The 18,306-nt window shown below is 37.6% G+C and overlaps 1 pseudogene; it reads left to right on the top strand.

Annotated features, from left to right (window-relative positions):
* Positions 1 to 279: 279 nt before the first annotated feature.
* Positions 280 to 3,420, top strand: LOC117629582 (annotated as a pseudogene).
* Positions 3,421 to 18,306: the final 14,886 nt, after the last annotated feature.

The raw sequence follows: 18,306 nt of genomic DNA on the forward strand, positions 1-18,306 counted from the left end.
CACTACTGTTTCTTTGCAGATGGCGGATAGGTCAATCACATACCCAGATGGAATTATAGAAGATGTTCTAGTAAAGGTTGATACACTCATTTTTCAGCGGATTTTCTGGTTTTGGATATGGAAGAAGACCATGACACACAGTAATTTTGGGACGCCCATTCATGATTACTTCACGCACTCTGATTGACGTAGAAGAAGGGTTACTAACTTTGAGAGTTGGGAATGAAAAAGCGACATTCAAAGTTTTTGAGGCAATTAAATTTCCAAGATTGTTTTCGCATGGAATTAGTTGATGAAATTGCTTCAGACACATTTGAAAAGGAGAATCCGCGCCATCCATTGGAATCTACATTGGTCCATGCTGCTACCTCCCAAGACGACAACCCTATGGTTGCTGAATATGCCTTATATTTGGATGCATCGCAACCATACCACTTCGAACCACTAGGAGCGGCAACTCTTACGGCTGCACCTTCGGTGATTGCTGCACCCACACTTACTCTGAAGCCATTGCCAATGCATTTGAGGTATGCTTATTTGGGAACTTCTGAAACTTTACCAGTTATTATTGCTGCAAATTTGAGTGAAACTGAAGAAGAAAAAGTATTACGGGTTTTGAGAAAACATAAAACTGCAATTGGGTGGACAATCAGAGACATCAAGGGTATTAGCCCTTCTATGTATATGCACCGAATACTAATGGAAGAGGAACATAAGCCATCAGTGGAGCATCAACGTCGATTGAATCCCAACATGAAGGAAGTGGTTCGTGCAGAGGTATTAAAATTGCTTGATGCAGGTATTATTTACCCTATATCTGACAGTAGTTGGGTGAGTCCTACACAGGTTGTGCCAAAGAAAGGAGGGATGACTGTTGTAAAAAATGAAAATAATGAGTTAGTTCCAACAAGAACTGTTACAGGATGGAGAGTCTGCATAGACTACAGGAAATTGAATTCTGCAACCAGAAAAGATCACTTCCCGCTGTCTTTATTGATCAGATGCTAGAAAGACTTGCTGGGCATGCCTATTACTGTTTCCTAGACGGATACTCAGGATATAATCAAATTCCTATCGCGCCTGAAGACCAAGAAAAAACAACCTTCACATGTCCATTTGGCACTTTTGCCTATCGCCGTATGCCTTTTGGGTTATGTAACGCTTCTGCCACTTTTCAACGTTGCATGATGAGCATTTTCTCGGACATGGTGGAGCGATTTATTGAGGTATTTATGGATGATTTCTCTGTTTTCGGTTCATCTTTTGATTCTTGTTTGGATAATTTGGCATTGGTGTTGGCAAGATGTGAAGAAACCAATTTAGTTCTCAATTGGGAAAAATGCCATTTTATGGTACAAGAAGGAATTGTGTTGGGGCATAAAATTTCAGCAAGAGGTATTGAGGTTGACCGTGCAAAAATTGAGACCATAGAAAAGCTGCCACCCCCTTTTACAGTAAAAGGAATTCGAAGCTTCCTGGGACATGCTGGGTTTTATCGTCGATTTATAAAGGATTTCTCTAAAATTACAAAGCCTCTTTGCAAGTTGTTATTGAAGGATTCTGAATTCAACTTTGATTCAGACTGTTTGGAGGCATTTAATTTATTGAAGACAAAGCTCACCACTGCACCAATCATTATGGCACCTGATTGGGAATTACCATTCGAGATTATGTGTGATGCAAGTGATTATGCTATTGGAGCCGTCTTGGGTCAAAGGAAGAATAAATTACTACATGTAATTCACTATGCCAGTCGTACATTGAATGATGCCCAACTGAACTATGCCACTACGGAAAAGGAATTGTTAGCAGTGGTATTCGCATTGGATAAATTTCGTTCTTACCTACTGGGTGCAAAGGTAATTGTATATACGGATCATGCAGCTTTGAAATTTTTGCTTGCCAAGAAGGAAGCAAAACCAAGACTAATTCGATGGGTTTTATTACTTCAAGAGTTTGATATTGAAATTAGAGATAAAAAAGGGTCTGAGAATGTGGTGGCTGACCACCTCTCTCGGCTAGTCCGTGAGGATAAAGTTATAGAAGATATTGGGCCTATCCTAGAGACATTCCCGGATGAGCAATTATATTCCATCTACTCTGCAAAAGAATTCATCACTCCCTGGTATGCAGATTTTGTAAATTACCTAGCTTGTGGTATTCTTCCCCCTGATATGTCTTTTTATCAGAAAAAGAAATTCCTCTCATTGGTTAAACATTATTATTGGGATGATCCATATTTGTGGAAGCATGGTCCTGACCAAGTTATACGAAGATGTGTACCTGAGACAGAGATGGCTGACACATTATTGCATTGTCATACTTTGGCATGTGGAGGCCATTATGGTGCTTCCAAGACTACGGCCAAGGTTCTGCAATCTGGATTTTTCTGGCCTACTTTGTTTAAAGATGCTCAAGACTTTGTTGCAAGGTGTGATCCTTGCCAACGTACAGGAAATATCTCTAGTCGAAACCAAATGCCCTTGAATAATATTTTGGAGGTGGAATTGTTTGATGTTTGGGGTATTGACTTCATGGGTCCGTTTCCGGCATCATATGGGAATTTGTATATTTTGGTTGCAGTGGATTATGTATCCAAATGGGTCGAAGCAGCTGCCCTACCCACGAATGACGCCAAGGTTGTGGTCAGATTTCTACGAAAGAATATTTTTACACGATTTGGGGTCCCTCGTGCAATTATTAGTGATGGAGGTACGCATTTTTGCAATCGTCAATTTAACTCCCTTCTTGCAAAATATGGCATCACCCATAAAGTGTCTACTCCCTACCATCCGCAAACTAGTGGGCAAGTTGAAGTTTCGAATAGGGAATTGAAGAAAATCTTGGAAAAGACGGTGAGTGCCTCTAGGAAAGATTGGTCATTAAAATTGGATGATGCACTATGGGCTTATAGAACGGCGTTCAAAGCGCCAATTGGGATGTCACCATATAGACTGGTTTTTGGGAAAGCATGCCACCTTCCGGTGGAATTGGAGCATAAAGCGTTTTGGGCTATTAAAACGCTCAATTTTGACATGAGTTCGGCAGGGGAGAAGAGGAAGTTACAATTGAATGAGCTAGAGGAACTTCGAAATGAATCGTATGAGAATGCAAAAATTTACAAGGACTGTACAAAGAAGTGGCATGACAAGCACATCTTGAAGAAGGAATTTTATGTGGGTCAAAGTGTTCTCCTCTACAACTCCCGGTTGAAACTTTTTCCTGGGAAACTTCGCTCTCGTTGGTCTGGGCCATTCACGGTGTTAACAGTGTATCCTTATGGGACAGTTGAAATCAAGAATGATCGTGACGGTACAACTTTCAAAGTTAATGGCCATCGACTCAAACCTTATGTGGCAGCTGCATTTCTTGAGGAGGAAACCACTATCCTCCTTGATGACCCCAAGTAAACGCACCCTAAAGTCGGGCTATTGACTCTAAACCAAGCGCTTGTTGGGAGGCAATCCAACTAGGTGCCTTCGTTCCTTTTTATTTTATTTTGTTCGTTTTCCCTTTATTTTCCATCCTTCTATGCCTTTACTAATTGTTACATGCATTTACTTTAAACATTGAGGACAATGCTTAGTTTAGGTTTGGGGGTGTGGAGTTTGGTTGTTTTTGTTTGAGTTTTGAGTCATAGAAGAGAAAAAAAAAAAAAAACCGATTTTGTGTTCCAAAGAAAGGATTTTGTGTTTCCAAGAACATTTCTCGATTTTTTCTAGCCCTGTGATGATTGCAAACATGTTCCAGATGTGTTACAGATGTTGTTTTGGCCATTAGATGACTTTAAAACCCAGAAAATAGCAAAAGAGGTTATTATGTTCTTATTTTGGTCAAAATCAAAAATTCTGCCTATTTTACTTTTTGATGTTTTTCAGGCAAATTTGAAGCCACCAACATGTTTAGAATGGTTATTATGATGATTTGAAACAGTTTTGGGGGTCTCAAGTGCTTTACATGACGTTTTAGGACGATTTGAAGTTAAAAAAGTGGCCTAAAACCCAAAAAATACTAGCTGCTATCTACCCAGAAATATGAAGATTTTTCGTCACAAAATGGTTTTTAGCGACGGTGTTCATCAGATTTTTCGTTGCTAAAGGATTTTCAGCGACGGTGTTCATCAGATTTTTCGTCGCTAAAGGTCAATTTTCCAGAATTTTCTAATTTCATTCCAAATCAATTATGATCCATTCCATTTGTGATAAGAGGTTTCTAGGAGCTATTCCAGGTGTGTCCTCTTCCTTTTGATGAAATTTCTTTATCCCTAAGCAATTATGGCACATAAATTCACTCACATTTGTTTGAAAAAAATCACAAAATGCCTTTAACTTTTAAAAAATAAAAATAAAAATAAAATATTTGTTAAAGCTTTTACTTTCTCTTACTAATAGTGATGTATATGTGATGTTTGATCATATTCCTTTAACTAAAGTGTTGTCATGAAAGTTTATGCATCATAAGTATAGCACTTCACATAGCCATGCTTCAAGTATTTTAATGGACAAGCTAGCTATACTTGGATGATTGTGGAGAAATAGTGGAGACTACCATTGTGAGATACTTGAGCCAAATTGACATTCATTGAGAGAGTACTTGGGATTAGTCTTATTCACTATTTTCTTTTTTTTTTATATTTAAATTGATCTCAATTAGGCTTTTGAATTGAATACTAAGAACTAATCTCTATTTTGGAATCATCTCATGCTTTTACTTTTGAGTTGGATGGACCTTGAGAGATGATGTTAGGCCATACATGTTCTAGCCACTAAATAAAACCACATGTCCTACCCATTGTGTGTGCCATCAACCCTTTGAAGCCAAACACTCAGCCTTTTCTTTCATCACCCACAATATTTCCTTACCCTTTTCACCCTATTTTTAGCCATACCCTATAACTTGGGATATGCCATGGCATGAAGACAAGGATGAAAGTTGACCTCTACATCAACAAAAGAGGTGGCGTGTACCGAGGAAATATGTGCTTTATAAAAATAAAAAAAAGAAAGAAAGATAAATAATTTTTAAAAAAAAAGAAAAAAAAAAGTGAAGCATATCAAAAATCCTGGACGCCTCTGTGAAGTAAATTTGAAGAGCCGAGCCTTATCACGTGATAAATGCCTTGGTATGTCTCAAGTTCTAGTATTTCCTTCCCTTTCTTTCATAACCCATAACCTAGCCCTTCATTACAACCATAGTAAAGACCTAACGGATCTTTGGGGGCTTCTTACTCGGAAGTAGAGGTATGTACTTCATCTATGGTTTTTAGTATTTGATTTCCTTTCCATGAGATCTATTTTTAGAAATTGCCTTTTATTCATTTTTGGATGCATATGTGTCTTATATTTTGAATTCTTCACCTAACTTCATTCACATATGCGGGGTAAGAGTGCAACCCTAGGTTCTATGAAAAAATTGAGAGTTATCCAGTGAGGCCTAGAGTTGAGACGAATTTGTGCACACGCCGAATGTGGTTATCTTTATGTTTGAATGCTTGGAGTTTTGGCTTTACACTTTACACTATGGTGCAGTTTTTTTTAGTGGCATAACTTTAGTTTTTGAATTGGGATTGGCATTCATTGGTTATTATTAGTTTGTTGGAAGTATTGCTTTAACGAATTTGTTTTGCAAGAAGTGTTTGTGGGTGTCGTGACTGGTAAACCCTCAGGAGACACAACTCCTCCTACTAGGGACGCCTAGAGGTTTAAAGGCTTGTGGCACATGCTAAGTGCCATCGAGATTACCTGCGAAAGTAGTTTAATTTAGTTAGTTTGTTTTAATTTATTTTTGATTTTCAGTTTTGCTCGAGGACTAGCAAAAGATAGGTTTGGGGGTATTTGATAAGTCTATATTTTATATATATTTTATGCCTCCTTTGCTTATTTATTTATTAATTTCTCAGATTAAATTGGTTGTTTTTAATTGGTTTTGTGAGATTTGTGAAGGAATTGTGAAATAGGAGAAAGTGTGCTAAAAAAGGCAAGAAGATGAAGATCAATTAAAAAGAAGCCAAGTCATTCCTTTTGTTGCAAGGAATGTTGTCAAATTTCCTAGTTCAAGATGGTGCAAGTCTTATCAAGTCAAATAAGGAGAAATAAAGAAGACCTTATTTTAGAAGGAATCCTATTTTTATAACAATTGTAATTATTCCTTAGGTAGGATTTCTAGGAGTTTTATAAATAGGGAGTTTAGGTCATTGTTGAAAGGATCCATTACCCATCATCTTTTTCCACCATCGTCTTCTCTACCATATTTTTCCACCAACTTTTATTCAACTAGAGAAATATCAGAGAGAGCCAAGAATTTGCTGCTGCTTTATTTGAGGAGCTTTTGAAGGTGTTCCTGTGAAGATTTTGAAGATCAAGTCCATCGGCCAAATTGGTTTTATGACAACAATTATCTTGTTTATATTTTCTGCTGTCATGAACTAATTTCCCTTGCTAGGGCTACGATGTAGCCTAACCTTGAATACTTAATTTCTATTGTTATATTAATTTCTGATTATTATCTCATGTTGAGTATTTGTTACTGTTCTTAATGATTTAAATATCTAGCTAATATTTAATTGATGATCCAAGCGGAGACCGAGAGGAGATGTTTGGTGTTTGCTTCTTGTAACAAATACCATGACTTGAATGAGTGCCCGAGAGGGACTAACATGACTCATGCAGTTTTCTTGTAGGTTCTCATAGAACTTAATGGGTTCTTGGTTTTCGAAATCCGTTGCTCGAGAGAGAATGGGTTGTTAATTGAGAATACTTTTGGTTGAGCCCGAGAGGGGATATCAAATGAATTAGGAGAAACCAACTGTCAACATGGATAGTAATTAGGGTTAATTGGCTATAAGAATTAAGTAGAATTGGTTATGGTGAAGTCGGATGCTCTAGTGTCTCATCATCTTAATTTTCTATCGTTAATTAAATTGTTATTTTTCATAATTGTTTTAGTTTTCTTAAAATTAATCAATCTTCTTAATCAACTGTTCAAATAAACTTTTGCATTAATCATAATTGGTAATTAATAGGAAATTACAATCTTCGTGGGAACGATACTCTACTTATTTCTATATTACTTGTACGGATTGTGCGCTTGCAATAATTTCACAACATTATGCCATTTGCAATACTGTCTGCCCTTGAGTTCTTTTGGTTTAGGCAACCTGTGAGGCATTTCTATCGCCTTTTGTAGGAGCATCTCATCAAACCAAGCGACAACTTTGGTTAAATCGAAAGAATAGAACTTGTTTTGTGTCGGTTTGTTCGGGACAAACCCGCCTATAAATGGTGGTGGCTCCTTTGGTGGCTTTATTAAAGCCTTGCAGCTGATAAGGTGCTTTAGCTTTGCCATTTCGGCCACTAGCACCTCCATTTATTCTGAACTTTCTTGACCTTCTTTTGATTCGACCTCAACCAAATGGACTGAGGAAGATGATGTCTTGTAGTATTTGTCTTTGGAAGAATTCCTCTTCTATTGCTCTTCCCTTAACGGTTCCTTATACTTGGAGGCCTTATCTGCCAATTTTGCTAAGTCTCCGAACCCCATTCCATCGAATCTCTTTCTCAGAAAAATCTTGAGGGCGGTCTGAGCCATGTGGATGAAATGCCTTTCTTCCATGGGGATTCTACACTTCATTTTGAGTTTCCTAAACCTGGTGATGAAATCCTAGCTAGGTTTATTTTCACTCTATTTAAGAGCATCAAGGTTATTAATGGTGACTTTTGGCCGAATTCTGAAATAGTAGTTGTGGAAAGTATTCTCCATATGCCCTTATGTCTAGATAGAATTGGCTGGTAAATTGGTATACCAGGTAAAAGATTGCCTGGATAGGGAATTTCCAAAAAGCCTAAGCTTCAATAGGGAATTATTCTCTATAGCTATGCACTGGACGGAGAATCTGCCTATGTGTTCGATTGATGACGCATGAGCGTCTTCTCCATTAAACATAGTGAAATTTGGTATTTTAAAACCGGGGGTAGAGGCAACTGATCAATGTAAGCTGGATATGGCTTCCTGTATGTGGGCCTTTCTCCTTTTCTGAGCTCAAGATCCATCATCTCTCTAATTATTCTTTGTAGTGCCCCCATGTCATTCAAGGCGTTAACAGGAGGTAACCGTCCTTGTTCTGGCTGATTCTGTTTAGCCCTCTATTCAATTCTGTATGATCTATGTATGACCTCCTCCCTATGTTCTTCTTCTTTGAAATCTAGATGATTTCTCCAGTTTGCCCAGGGCCTATTTTTGTCATTGCTAGGAAAATGGTTAAATCCTCCTAGATCTGCCTCTTTTGCCTCTTGTTAGTGGGGGGAATGGATTGTGATCCATTCTTCTGGGTCTGTAAGGCAACACTACTGGCTGTTCAGGCAGATGTGCCACTAGCTGGCTGTGGAGCAGGTGGAAGTTTTGGCTGATTTTGGGGGGCCTGAACTAGTGCTGGACCTATTGGAAGAACTGGAGTTTCCTATTCTTGGATGACAAAGGCTCCTCTTCTTTGTCCAGCCTGGATCTCTACTTGTCCAGGTACTCCAGCTATCTGTGCAATAAGGGGATTTTCCTAGTATGGCCATGCCCTGGTGGAGGTCCGAAAGGGAGTTCTAGCTATTGGACTACAGCGTCTGGATTTGGATTTCTTGCAGCAGCAGCCTCACGATCCTTTCTGAACTGCGTGTTGACTTGTCATTGCATTGTGGCTGTCATGTTGTTCAGAGTGTCCTGGTTCTTTTGTGCTGCAGCCTCTTGTTGAAGTATAGCCTCCTGTATCTAGTCTATCCTTCTGGACCTAGAACGTTTACTCCTTGTACTGTCGTGAGCTGAATGCCTAGCATCACTCTCTTATGATTCATGTCTTTCCTCTTGGAAAGCTGGTTAATCTGTTTCCATGGCAAAGCATGGATTCTGGCTAGAACTTCCAATATTCATACACTAAATGATCTCTTTAGGAGTATGTATACTAAGAGGTCCCACTAGGAGTGCCAAATTGTTCACCTGTTTAGATTTGGTCTTGTGGTGGTAGGGTAAAGTTCCTCATTGGTTTGAAAACGATTGGTGATCAACAAGTCAACTTTCTTTGGTGTGCGAGTGTGCGACTGTTAGCAATTAAAAACCCTAACAGACTTATCAAATATGGATAACTTGGGCCCCAAGTTACTGACTTTAAACAAGTCATTGTGAATTTGGGTGAGGAATATCTCCCAAGTAAGTTCTTTTCTTGCCTTAGATGAGTGAGGACTTCACAATTTCTCACAGTAAAAAATAGTAGTTCTGGCTAGAATGAATATTGAAAGTAAATCAAATTGTTTTAAAGAGAACTACCTATTATACAATAAAAGGGAAATCGATACCGATGTTGAGATTGGCAGAGCTCTAATCTTTTTTTAGCCATAGAGAGGCTTATTGGATGGGCAGAATTGAGATTTCTTCAGTTTGGATAGGGCTAGAAGTGGTTGGATTGATAATTGCTGGCCTGGAGCTGCACTACAATACCTATTCTGCTTGAGTATGAATCATCCAAGGGCTGTGGTTTTCATATTATGAAAAACCTGAGTTCTGCTTGATTTGGCATCACAAAATGCCCATAATTGTAATGAACCTGTGGAGGGTAAGAGAATTCCTTGCCCAGGCATTTGCTTGATGTATCTAAGAACCTTATGCGCTGCTTCAAGGTGTGTCTGCTAGGGTTTATCCATAAATTGGCTCAATACACGAACTTCATAAACTAGGTCAGGCTTGTGATGGTCAAATAAATTAACCTACCTACAAGCCTTTTGTATGAAGATGGATCATTCAGTAGCCTCCCATTTGTCTGTGTCAGTGACAAATTTTGTTCCAAAGGAAACCCTGAAGTTTTAGCACCTAGGAACCCGGCATCATCCAATATTTTCAATGCATATTTTCATTGACACAAAGTAATACCATGTTTTGACCTTGCAACCTCTATCCCTAAGAAATATTTAAGCTGACCCAAGTTTTTGAGCTTAAATCTCTTGGAAAGAAATTGCTTAGTGTCCTCAATGTCCTGTAAGTTGTTGCCTACCAATATCACATCATCAACATAGACGAGTAACGATATGAAGCTACCTTGACGATTTCGGACGAAAAATGAGTAATCTGACAATGATTTGATGAAATCCAACAGCTTTGAGAGTGGTTGATAGTTTGAGAAACCATTTTCTCGAGGCTTGCTTTAGTCCATACAAGGATTTGTTTAATTTACACACACGAGTCTCCCCCTTTCGTCCGAAACCAGGAGGCAAGGTCATGTAGACATCCTCATCAAGATCACCGTGCAAGAACGCATTGTTCATGCCTAGTTGGTGCAAGTGCCATCCTTGTAAGGCTGCAATGCTAAGAAGCACACGAACGGTCACCAATTTCGCCACAGGGACAAATGTTTCCCTGTAATCAACACCCTTTATTTGACTGTATCCTTTCACCACTAACCAAGCTTTGTACCGCTCGACGGTCCCGTCTGATTTTAACTTGATTTTGTAGACCCACTCGCATCCAATGGGGCGTTTATGAGTGGGCAAGGGCATGAGAGTCCACGTTTTGTTGGCTTGGAGAGTTGAAATTTCATGTTGAATGGCATCTCGCCACTTTGGATCTGTAATTGCCTGTGAAAAACTTGTGGGTTCTTTGAGAAGAGTGAGGTGAGTGGTGAAGGATTTATGAGCAGAAGAAAGTCGATCATAGGACAAAAATTGTGAAAGAGAATGAGTAGTACCTGAAGATTTGACCACGTTTGTGGAAGATGAAGGTGCGGGTCTGGATGGGAGGGCTGCCTTGACATGAAAGTCCTGCAAAAATGATGGTGGCTTCGTTTGATGAACACCACGTCGTAACAGTGGTGGTGTTGAAGAAGAAGAAGAAGATGTGGGTGACGGTGAAGATGAAGTGATGACAGTGTTTGTAGTATCAGATGATAGGGTTGCAAAAGGTGGGATGGTAATCATGTCTTATTGTGGTGTTGGGCAAGAGGAAGTCTCTTCTGATATGTGGGCTGAAGATTTTGGCTCTGGGAAAGAGTCAACATCAAACGTCAAAAGAGAGGCATGAGGTTGTGAAAATGGATGTGGTGCAGTGGAATGAGCATGATTTTGAAAGGGGAATATTTCTATAAAGAAAGTAACATCCCACGAGACGAAAACCTTTTTGAGGATGGGATAAAACACACGATACCCTTTCTGACCATAAGGGTATCCGAGGTTTTTGTGCGTGGGTGGAGACAAAACATAAACAACCAAATACCCTTAAGTGAGAATAATTAGGAGCTTGATGAAACAATTTCTTATATGGCGTTTTACCATGAAGAAGATGGATTGGTGTTCTATTTATGAGATATGTTGTAGCAAGAATTGCATCTCCCCCAAAACTGTCTACGGAGCCCGGCTTGAATAAGCAAGGCGTGTGCCACATTGAGCAAATGCCTATGTTTGCACTTAGCAACACCATTTTGTTGTGGTGTGTTGACGCAACTAGATTGATGAACAATGCCTTTGAGGGCATAAAAATTTTCAAGTTTGAACTCAGGACCATTGTCACTACGCACTATTTTGACCTTAGAATTGAATTGAGTCTCAACCATGTGAATGAATTTAACTAGAAGATCCCTTGTATCAGATTTATGTTTCATCAAATAAACCCATGCATGTACTCCGAGTAAAATCATCTACGATAGTGAGAAAATATTTTGCACTAGAAAGAGAAGCAATTTTATAAACACCCCAAATGTCAACATGTATCAAGTCAAAACATACTTTACTGGAAATGGAACTTAACGGAAATGGTGACCTTGTTTGTTTGGCCAATGGGAAAATTAGGCACTTGTTTGTATCACAAGATTTAGTTTTGGAAAAGGGAAATAACTGAAAAACTTTCTTTGATGGATGTTCGAGGCGTTGATGCCAAAGACCAGAGGCTAGAGTTTGAATGGAGTTGCATGTTCCTTTCTTTGCTTGATCGAGATAGTAGAGTCCCTCCCGCTCAAATACCGTCCCAATTATCTTCCCAGAGCGCAGGTCCTGTATGACACAAAATTGGCTTAGAAACACCATGATCCAAGAGGAGTATGAAGCTAACTTGCTAATGGAAATTAGATTGAGTCGAAAAAGTGGTACACATAAGACGTTATTTAGAATGAAATTGGGAGAGAAAACAATCTGTCCAATATGGGTGACTTGGGCAAAGGAACCATTTGGTAATTCAACAATATGATTTTCAACCGTCTTTGAATGTGTAAGCAAATTAGGGCTACAAACCATATGATTCATAGCACCACTATCCAAGATCCAAGTGTTCTTCTTGCCATTATAAGTGAGGGAAAAAGCTTTACCTGAAAGTTCTTCATGATTGGAAGAATTACCAACTTGATTGGCCATAGAGGATTTTTTCTTGCTCAACATGTAGAGAATCTGTTTACATTCCTTCTGTGAAAAAGGAAAATTGGACATTGTCCCTTTCGTGTCAGATTCATATGATGCAACCTGGTTGCCCTTTGAGAGACTACCTTGCTCAGCCTCTAATATCATTGCTCTCTTGCGGCAGTAATTGAATGAGTGATCTTTCCAGCCACAAAAGGTGCATTTGAGATGAGCACAGTAATTCTTGGTGTTGTGATTCATCTTGTTGCACTTTGCACACCAAAGGCCCCTCTCTTCTGATTCAGACTCACGATTAGCAAACACGGCTGCTTCTGGTTGGGTAGAAGTTTTTCCATTAGAAATCTCTACCAGCCTTTCATGTCGAAGGACCAGTGAATACGCTTTGTTTAATGTGGGTAATGGTTCCAATAAGAGTGTGTTACTACGAACAGTGGCATATGAGTCGTTTAGACCCATGATAAATTTCATTGTTTTATGAGTCTCTATGTATGAAGCAATCTCCTTGGTTGTTCCGCAGCTACACGCCTGAATTGAGCACAATGCGTCTCGTTCATCCCAAAGGCTCTTAAGTTTAGTAAAATAGGAACTCACGTCATGCTACCTTGTACGCAATCATGGATTTCATTCTCGATATGGAAAAGCTGATGGTATTCACATGTGAAAATAGCTCTTGGAGATCAAGCCACATTTGGCTTGCGTCTTTGCAGTGAATAACGCTATTAGCAATTTCCTTTGACATCAACCCCAATAGCCATGTCTTGACTAAATTGTTGCAGCGCTTCCATTGCTGCAATTCATCAGGTTTATCCCCACTTGGTTATTTGATTAACCCATCAACGAAGTCAATCTTGTTCTTGACTGGTAAGGCCATGCTCATGGACTGAACCCATGTGCTCATCTTCTACCAAAGGCTGCGGGACAAGGATTACGCTGGGTTAGTCCGCATGATGAAGGTAGAGCGGGTGGTTGGGGTTTTCCCATTTTGGCTTTGAAGGCATGCTTGTGTCGATTGACTTCTTTTCGGTGTTGTCGCCCATGGCTATGCTGCTAGGGTGTTGTTTGTGTTTGGTTAGGTTTATTCAGATCGTTGCTTTGATACCATCAAGAGAAACTAAATGTGGAAGGATTGATTGCATTGTATATTCACAGAACAAGAGTTACAGCTTTATAATAGAATTGTACATGACATTCCTATTCTATTTCCTACAATTACGACTAACCAAATACAAAACAAGTAAGTAAATAACTAAGAATCAATTTACAATATTAACTGCTTATTTTGTGCGATTTTTTTAACAAAAAGAAAAGTGAAAACAAACAAACTAGTAATGGGGTAGGAACTAAAAAGAGATATTTAAATTTGGATGAAAAGAAACTAAAATTACTTGTAGGATGACTAAAAATTAAAATTAAAATTAATTTAATATTAAAATTAATAAATAAAAATTAAACTTCGGTAGCAGGATTGATATGGCTTATAAATCCTGAAACATGCTGAGCATAAAAATAAATGGCAAAGAATTATTTTACATGGCAAAACCCCATCTTTGGGGAAAATCCACGAGACTCCTCAATCCAAAACAAATCCACTATAGAACGATAATTACAAGAAGCACTCACACACTTATCCTAAACACATTCTAGATAATGTTCACTGACTTCTGCGTAACTCAACTTCTGTCACAGGTTGATCATTTGACACTCCTTATGTTGAACGCAATACTGGTCATGATTGCTTCAAGCTCGCTGGAGGAAAACCGCCACCACGGTCTTGGTGCCCTCAACCGTATAAGTCACTGAACAATGCAAATGAATGCAAAATAAATTATTAAAGTGTTTGATAAATCACCAAGTAAACATGGAACACTTGATGATTTATCCAAATAGATGCACATTAGCTTTCTCTTAAAATTCTATACACTCAAAACAAAAATATGTCAAAAGCTGTATCTATGTAAAGAGAGGCACACACCTTTTATTCAAAACATGTTCTCTCTTGTAAGAGAGAAGCACAAGAGTCCACGAATCCTATTCAATCATAACAATCAAATTTGGTCCAATGTGGACTTTAAATAAAGACACCAAACATAAGACCAAAATGCTATTCAATCATGAATATCAATTTTGATCCAATACGGACTCTAAGTGATGATGCCAAACAACCACTCGTTTATAAAACCAATTAATTAGGAGATGAGCAACGTGCAAGTCATAATAGGAAAAGCTAATATTTTAACTTAAATCAAAATAGAATCTAACTAGGAAAGTAATGTCAAGAGATAAAATCAAATCCTATTAAATATAGGGCTAACCTAAAAGTGCTTGAGTGAAAATAACTTCAACTAGGAATCCTGTAATGAATGCATGATTATGTCATGATTTACTTGAAATCAAGTTCCTCATATCGATCAAGTCATACTTCAAAAATTCGGGATTGAATGTGTTGCGCCAAAACTTCTAGTAAAAAAATATTCACATACTAATTCCCAACCTATGCTAGAGTCTAGGAAATCACAATACAATTTTTATATTAACAGTCTCCCCTTTGGCATTTCCTAGACAAAACACCTATTACAACTTATAAGAAATTGCATGAGATTTAACAAATGAAATCCTACTCTAAACTCGAAGCTTTGAATCCCTGCACATCAAGAAACAACAAAACCAGTGAAGCATGTGGGAGAAGAAATGTAATGCAAAGCAAAATTTCAACATCACTCCCCCTTAATTCTACAACACAATCTCTCCCTCTTTTTATCATAATCTCACACAATCATCTCTCCCCCCTTGTTGTCAGAAAATCCAAAGGGTAAGGGGAGCATATATAATAGCAACAATAGGAGGAAAAAATCAATTTGCAATCCCAACATATAAAGGCATAGAGATTAACCAATGAAACATTTAAGGGGCTTTATCTTGTTGTGACTGTGGATTGCTCAACATGTATGGTTACTTGAAAGCACTACTAAGGAAGGCATTTTTGATGTCCATTTGGCTTGACAAATGACAACGAGCAATAACCTCACCAATTCCAAATGTGCAACAGGTGCAAAAGTCTTATCTTTTCAAACACTTGTCTTCTTGTCTACATATTGTCGTTCACATTGTCTACCATATCAAAAGAAGTATAATCCTCTTGGAAGAGCAATAAAGTAGGTGCAATGCAACAAGTATAATGTCCAAGCAGAAGCAAAACCTAGCTCCACAAATGACAAAGAGGCATAAAACAACACTGTGTTTGAAAACAAATACTTTTTCGGATTTTTTAATTTTAATTTTATTTTTTATACCATGATTAAAAAAGACAAACAAATAACACAATAATGGGAAAGAAAAAAAAAACAATCAACATGATCATATCATCTTGTGCATTTGAACAATAACTCTCCCCTAAATATATGCCAAGTGTGAAGACAATTATAGCACCTAAGAGAAAGGAGATGAAAAAGAGGGGCATAACTGAAAAACAAAAATAAAAAAGACCATAATTAAACACCAACAACCATGCTCAACATTATACCAAGACTCCTCCTCCATGCATGTCAAAAAAAAAATAAAAAAATAAAAAAATCATTAGTACATGCCAACACTATGCATATAGATATACAAACAAAGCCAATACCAATATCTTTCTGGAAGCATTTGAAGCAAAGCCTTTTAGGATCTAAGGCACATCAAATCACAAAGGTTTAATCGAACACAAGGATTATAAAATGGATAATCAAAAGTATTTGTAAGAAATAAAGTCCATCAAATGAGCAAATATTAAAGCTCAATCTCGTGTTGTGTGATTAAACTTGCTTAATAACAAAGAAGAAGTCCAACCAAGAACATAGAATAAACACATACAAAATGCATACAGAGGTTTGTGAGCTCAATGACAAAAAGTACAATGCAAATCTAGTATTAAGACAAGGGCAAGGTGAGGATTCATTAAAAATTATTAAGCAAGATTAAAGTGTATGCGCTATATGCGAGACATGAGATTTAATATAAAGAGCATTTAATTAACTTTATAAAAAAAAAAAAAAAGACAGTCGAGAACCATTCACATAAACCCAATATTAGTCTGCCCAAGGTGATTCAATGCCAAAAATCCAATCCAAGATCAGCAAAAACTTCTAGACGTCAGTAGGATTGATATCTCTTATCAATCCATGCACGCGCCGAACAAAGTACTTAGAATTTAATCCAATTTTTGTTACAAAAACAGAGAAAAGAATAATAGGATTCTTTTGGCATGCATCAAAACATACACAATTATTCAAAAGAGCAAATACCTAAAAACTTTCTAAGAGTGTCAAATCGAAGATTATCTAGAGGTTTTGCAACAAGACATTTAAGATCCAAATTTTCTAAAGCAGTGGGTTCATGCACAATATTAGTGGAGGCAAACATACAATTATGATTTTCCAGCTTCCACCAAACTAACTTTGTCTTAGTTGATGGCAAATTATGAAAAGAAGATTGTTTGGATAAGTGTTACCTCTTTCATAAGATTTGAAATCTTATGTTGGATACTTACTTTTCCACCTGTGACATGAGAATTTGAACTAACACATTCATTTCGAAGCTTACTGCATCTTGGTCTTATGTGGCCACGAGTTCCACAAAAGTGACAAATTGGACTGAATTTCTTGACTTCATGAGCAACAAAAGGTTCAATAGGCAAAGAGGATTTAACAAATGTTGTTTTAGACTCAGCGGAAGACTTATTACTTGGTTCAAATCCCAAGCCTCGTTTGTCACCATCTCTTCTTCCCATGCTAATCATCTTGTCAATTTTTTTTGCACCAATGGTTAAAGAAACAATCCATTCCTTTGAATTTTTAAGTTCAAGTTCAATGGCTTTGTTGTCAGAAGTTAGAGATGTAATTACACTACTACAAATAAGCAAAAGGACGACGGTAAATCACCGTCGTGTATTGAGTTTTTCAGTGGTCGTGGAATCCACCGTCATCTTTTCCCTCATAAACAACGACGCTAAAGAACCGTCGTTGTTAAAATATAAAACGTCATCAACAAATAAAAAACGACGTCTTTATTCTACAAAAAGAACGAAAAAAGAAGTCGGGGATGAGAATAGACGACAAACTCTCGAAAAAAACCGTCGTTAGAAAGGAAAAATATGACACATATTAACAGAACAAGGCAGCAAAATAGACATACAACGACGCAAATTAAAATAATACGCCGTTAAATATACTTTTCACGACAACAAAAAATATGACGTCTTTAAGAAAATTAGAAGACGACGTTATTGATTCCTACTACGTCGAATATATAAAAAAAGCCGTCGTATAATACATTTTCCACTTCGATTTTTCTATAAAACATGACGTGGAAATAGTTGTCAGTGTCATTGTTTACGACGTATGTATTTATATATTAGACGTTGAAAAAAACAAACAACGCCGGTTACGAATATATGAGAGTCGTATTACAAAATTTATACGTCCTATTTTCAGAAACAACAACGACGATAAATTAGACGCTGTTAAATAAAACAACGTCGAAAAAAAATAAAAACAGACGTGTTTAGTCTGCATAAGTTTTTAAAAATAGTCGAGGATGAGAATAGACGACCAACACAAACAAATCACCGTCGTTAAAAAGAAAAAATATGACATATTAGAAGAAAAAGGCCGCAAGATAGGCATACAACGACGATATTTAAAACATTACGCCGTTAAATATAATTTTCACTACGTTATTGAAAACTACTCTGTCTCTTATTGAAAACTACTACGTCTTTAAATACATGAGAAGACGACGTTATTGAAAACTACTACGCCTCTTATTTACAAAAGACCGTCGTGAAATAAGTTTTCCACTTCGATTGGTCTAAAAAAGATGACGTAGATATAGCTGTCTGTGTCATTATTTACGACGTATGTATTTATGTTGTTGACGTTGAAATGCTAAACAACGT

This window comes from Prunus dulcis, chromosome 6 (genome assembly GCF_902201215.1).
Source record: "Prunus dulcis chromosome 6, ALMONDv2, whole genome shotgun sequence".
In the NCBI taxonomy this organism is placed as follows: Eukaryota; Viridiplantae; Streptophyta; class Magnoliopsida; order Rosales; family Rosaceae; genus Prunus; species Prunus dulcis.